Genomic DNA, 5663 nt, shown 5'->3' with positions numbered 1-5663 from the left:
GAGGATAGCTATTGGAAGATGATTTCGAATAACCATTGGAGAATGTTTTTTTTTTCACTAAATCTTGGACAAACACTATGCAATTTAATTTATTTCTTGGACAAACACTATGTTATTAATTTACACATCTTATATTTGTTCTTAAATAAAGATGAGGGTGAGCATTTTATCGTGCGTTTCAATTCTTGAATGTGAATCTTGGGTGATACATATTGGGAAAAATTGTGACCAGAGTTTAGATTTGGCAAATAATGTTTTCTCTGCGTCGAATTTAAAGCCGGATGCAAATCAAATTATCGGAGAACACCACCATACGAGGTAGATATGTTTGTTTCGGCAAAAGAACACTACAAGTGCCATAACTTGTGTACGGCGCTCACTTTGGTGCCATAAGTTTTTTTTGGATCACTTTAGTGCTAAAATTTTTGAAAAACGATCACTTAAGTGCTAAAATTTTTGAAAAACGATCACTTAAGTGCCAACTCCGGTGCCGTACACAATTTTTCGCCGGAAATCTGACGTGGCATTTTTTTTATTAATTTTTGAAGCTGACGTGGCTTGCCGGAGGCTCGCCGGAGATTGGCACTTAAGTGGTCATTTTTCAAAAATTTTAGCACTGAAGTGATCCAAAAAAAACTTATGACACTTAAGTGATCGTTTTTCCTCCGACTTGGCACCAAAGTGATCCGAAAAAAAGTTATGGCACCAAAGTGATCTCCGTACACAAGTTATGGCACTTATAGTGTCCTTTTGCCTGTTTGTTTCTAAAATCATATTCTAATTATTTTTCCTGAAAAGATCACTATAGGAGACAACTATCTCGGACTATTAAAATGAGACATTGGAACTAAGTCTATTTTGGTCGAAACATTGGAACTAATTAATTTGCCACAAAATATAACAATATGATATGGATATATTTTCCTTTAAAGAAAAGATTCGACAAGTAATTAATTTGTCACAAAAAATGCCAATTTAAGGCAATTTGTTTGCTCTTAAAGGGAGTTATAAAAGCAAAAGGATTTGAGAGGTCCTAAATTTTTTTTTTAAAAAAAGGAATAAGTGTATTAAAAAGAAGTATTGAAATTTGTCACGAAAGTGTAATTTAGTCCTATAACTTTCCAAAAGTACAATTAAGCCCTAAAACTTGTTATGAAAGTGCAATCGAGTCATAAAACTTTCAAAAAGTGCAATCTAATCCTAGAACTTGTCAAATTGGTCCAATCAAGTCATTCCGTTGTAGGACTCGATTACACTTTCATGATAAATTTTAAAACTTGATTGTACCTTTTGAATGTTTGATGACTCGATTGCATTTTCATGATAAGTTTTAGGATTTTCGGTGTACTTATCCTAGACATGGCCACGGTTCGGAATCGATCGGTTTCGGTTCATGGCCATGTATGAATCGGAACCGGTGGTTCCGAGCCAGTTCCGGTTCAGGCCCGCTTCGTAACCGGCAGGTAAAAATTAAAAAAATAAATTATGAAATAAAAAAATAATGAATTATCAAATTATGAAATAATGAATTATTTAATATAAAATATAATCAAAATGTACATTGTAATCAAATTTGGGGAAAAAAAGAGTTTCTCCACTTATCTGCAGTTTTTTTTTTAGAACCGGCGGTTCCGGGCCTGTTCCAAAATTGTTGGAATTGGAACCGGGCCCGTAGGCTACGGGCCGGTTTCGGTTTCGAACCACAGGTCCGGTCAACGAGCCAGTCCCGAGTTTGACCCAGGCTGGTTCCGGAAAATGCAATCGAGTCATTACACATTCAAAAGGTACAATCAAGTTTTAAAATTTGTCACGAAAGTGTAATTTAGTCCTATAACTTTCCAAAAGTGCAATTAAGCCTTAAAACTTGTTACGAAAGTGCAATCGAGTCATAAAAATTTCAAAAAGTGCAATCTAATCCTAAAACTTGTCAAATTGGTCCAATCAAGTTCTTCCGTTGTAGGACTCAATTACACTTTCATGACAAATTTTAAAACTTGATTGTACCTTTTGAATGTTTGATGACTCGATTGTATTTTCATGATAAGTTTTAGAATTTTTAGTACACTTATCCCGTTAAATTTTTTTTTTAAAGAATAATCTACCCTAACACAAAAAGTTCGTATTTCCAGAACATTTTCCCCTTCTTATTTACCAACGAACCGACCGTTTGAAACGCGGGAACACCCCCAAGACCCACCAGAGTTGATTTCCTCGGATGCTCCGAAAAATCCTCAAAGCCGAACGCAGCAAAGGCAGTGGGAGATTCAGACATGACCCAAGAAACGCTCCAAGCGCCACGGGGCCATGAGTTCGCTCAGAAGCATTGCGAAACACCCCAGCATCTGCCTGATCGATCCCTCCACCACCCTCCGAGAGCTCCTGCAAATCCACGCCCACCTCCTCCTCGGCGGCCTCCTCAACGAGCCCCAGTTCTTGGGCCAATTCGTCGCCGCCGTCGCCCTCAGGAACCCCGAGAACCTCGAGCACTCCAGCCGGGTCCTCGACCGATGCGAGAACCCGACTCTGTTCGGCTTGAATTCCATGATCAGGGTCCACTCCAAGAGCCCGACCCCGCAGAAGAGCTTCAGCTACTACAACAGGATTCGGCGCTGCGGCTTGTTGCCGGACAATTGCACTTTCAATTTCTTGGTCCGCGCGTGCGCGCAGCTTCCGGCGCGTGGCATGGGGGAATCGGTCCACGGCGCGCTTGTGAGACATGTTCGCGGCCGACCCGCATGTTCAGAGTGGGTTGATTATTATGTACAACGAGATGGGTAGTTTAGAATCGTGTCGTAGGGTGTTTGGAGGGATTCTTGATCGTGACGTGGTGTGTCAGACGGCAATGCTGAGTGCTTCCGCCAAGTATGGCGATGTCGCGTTCGCTAAGCAGCTGTTTGACGAAATGCCCGAGAGAGATACTGTTGCTTGGAATGCGATGATTGCAGGGTATGCCCAGTGTGGGGAATCGAGGGAGGCCTTGAATTTGTTCCATGAGATGCAACTGGAAGGTGTGAAGGTCAATGAGCCTTCTTTGGTTCCGGTTCTATCTGCGTGCACTCAATTAGGTGCGCTGGATCAAGGGAGGTAGGCTCATGTATATATTAAAAAGAGCAGGCTTCGGATGACGTTGACGCTAGGAACTGCATTGATTGATATGTATGCCAAATGCGGTGACATGGATAAGGCCATGGAGGTCTTCTGGGGGATGAAAGAAAGGAACGTTTACACATGGAGTTCTGCCATGAATGGACTGGCCATGAATGGAGCTGGTAGGGAATGTCTCGAGCTTTTCTCACTCATGAAGAAAGATGGGGTTCTCCCGAATGAAGTGACGTTTGTGTCGGTATTGAGAGGCTGCAGTGTAGTTGGACTAGTCGAGGAAGGCTGTAAGCATTTTGCCTCAATGACCAAGTTGTATGGAATCCAGCCTGAACGGGAGCATAATGGCTGCATGGTTGATTTGTATGGCCAAGCTGGCTGCTTAAATGAAGCGTTAAATTTCATCAAGGACATGCCAGTGGAGCCTCATGCTGGCGCTTGGGGAGCTTTACTAAATGCATGTAAAATTCACAAGAATATGAAATAGGCGAGCTTGCCTCAAGAAGGATGGTGGAGCTTGAAGCAAAGAGTCATGGTGCTTACGTGCTTTGTCCAATATCTACGCTGATAACAAAAGCTGGATAGGTGTAAGCCATGTGCGGCAGATAATGAAGTCCAGAGGCGTGAAGAAGCTTCCGGGCTGCAGTGTTGTAGAAGTTGATGGTGAAGTTCACGAGTTCTTTGTTGGAGATAACTCCCACCAAATGTATAATGAAATTAAACTGATGCTGGGTGAAGTCTTCGGGAGGCTGAGATTATCAGGTTACATGGCCAACACGAACCCCGTTTTATTCGATATAGAAGAAGAAGAGAAAGAGAATGCTTTGGCTCTACACAGTGAGAAGATTGCCACAGCATTTGGTTTGATCAGATTGAAGAAAGACGTTCCTATAAGGATTGTTAAAAACCTTAGGATCTGTTGGGATTGTCATGATTTTATGAAAATGGTTTCTCGAACTTTTGGTAGGGAAATTGTTGTGAGGGACAACAATAGGTTTCATCATTTCAAAGGTGGTGGGTGTTCCTGCAGGGATTATTGGTGACAATATACAGTTCAGTTGTACAATTATTATTGGCTGTGTATCTTCTCATGCATTATTTGTCCATGAATCCAGAGCCAAACATTGAGAGCTTTTCACTGACAAATCATGAACCCATATCAGTCTGTTCTGTTATCACATATCGTGCCACATGAATTTGCAAACAAAAGACTACTCTTTTGTCCTTGACCTCAGGACTATTGGCCCAGTAAATCAGGTGAATGCTGCCGATTGAGTTTCACTTTCAAATTCAGTGGCTTCATTAAGCATTCCTAGTCTTGTAGATTGTGAAGCAGAGAACAAGCACAAGATGATCAGGGAGTCAACAAAAACCACACGGATGAACCCTGATAACCGGTGTTCAATGTCCAATCCCAAGGCTTAGCAAGAAATGAATTTCATTTCTGCCGCTTCCAGCCATCCGTCGACCTTGCTCACTGTCCACCGAGACCGCTGCTGCTCCGGCGAAGCTGCTGCTGTTTGGCCGTGACTTGTGCTGCCCTTCTTGCTCGATTTCTTGCTTAGGCCCCCTAGTAAGTGGCTCCCTAAACCTTGGTTAGGATAATGGGTTACTAATGACATGTAATTGGTGTGTTTTACGCAACCTTGACGCCGTCAACATCTCCAACAGTGAGAAAGGGAAAATGGACACGCTTTTGGCTTGACGCTTGGTGCAGGTATATGCCTCTCATAGATCGTTTCCTGGACCTTTTATTATTTCTAGGAACAAGGAGGCCCTTGTGTTTGGATGGTATCGGTCCACTGATGGGAGAATCACTTGGGAAGTTGATTTTTCGAGACAAGTCTAGGACTAGGAACTCGAAACTTTTGCTAGTCTTTCCTGATTTGCTGTATAATTCAAAGATTTCTCTTGATACTGCCGTGAAGATGGAACTTTTTCTGTGAAATTTCATTTCAATTTGTTAAAATAGAAAGTTGATGGAGGCAGATAGGTGTTTCCTTGGAGAGTTACTTGGAAAGTGAGAGTACCAACAAGAGTCTTTCTCTCTCTCTCTCTCTCTCTCACTCTCTCTCTCTCTTCGTAAGCAACTTGGAACGTATTCTAACCTTAATAAATTTGCATTAGAGGCAAAGTGTGGGTCAATAGGCACTTCCTTTGCAAAGCAGAGGCAGAGAAGGTGAGACGTCTTCTCCTTCATTGTTCTTGGACAGATTGTTTTGGATGGCCTCTTATGCTTTCATTGGGCTAACTTGGGTTACAGGATTGGAGGATCTATTGAACATGAATTATGGGCTTGCAGGGCCCCTATTTGCCTGGCATCAAGAAAGAAAGATCTTCAATCCTCATTCCAGTTCTCGGTTGATTTGGAAAGAACATAAGAAGAGAGCCAAGGAGAGAAGATGCCTGTTTTAGTAATTATTGAGGATTGGCTGAAAAATATTACATCTTTTGGTATAGTGGAAACTTGTGCATGCAAATGCTTGGATTGACATTGTAGATGGTATATTTTGTAACCGAGCTATTTTTTTGGTTCTTTGAGTTTTCTTTTAATACGGGTTTGC

The 5663-nt window shown here is 41.9% G+C and overlaps 1 pseudogene; it reads left to right on the top strand.

The window, feature by feature from the left end:
- Positions 1–2202: 2202 nt before the first annotated feature.
- LOC115663909 (putative pentatricopeptide repeat-containing protein At5g40405) lies at positions 2203–4142 on the top strand (annotated as a pseudogene).
- Positions 4143–5663: the final 1521 nt, after the last annotated feature.

This window comes from Syzygium oleosum, unplaced genomic scaffold (genome assembly GCF_021117445.2).
Source record: "Syzygium oleosum isolate NSW1041296 unplaced genomic scaffold, Sole_v2.1 Sole_v2.34, whole genome shotgun sequence".
In the NCBI taxonomy this organism is placed as follows: domain Eukaryota; kingdom Viridiplantae; phylum Streptophyta; class Magnoliopsida; order Myrtales; family Myrtaceae; genus Syzygium; species Syzygium oleosum.
This window is presented reverse-complemented; position numbering and strand designations above follow the sequence as displayed.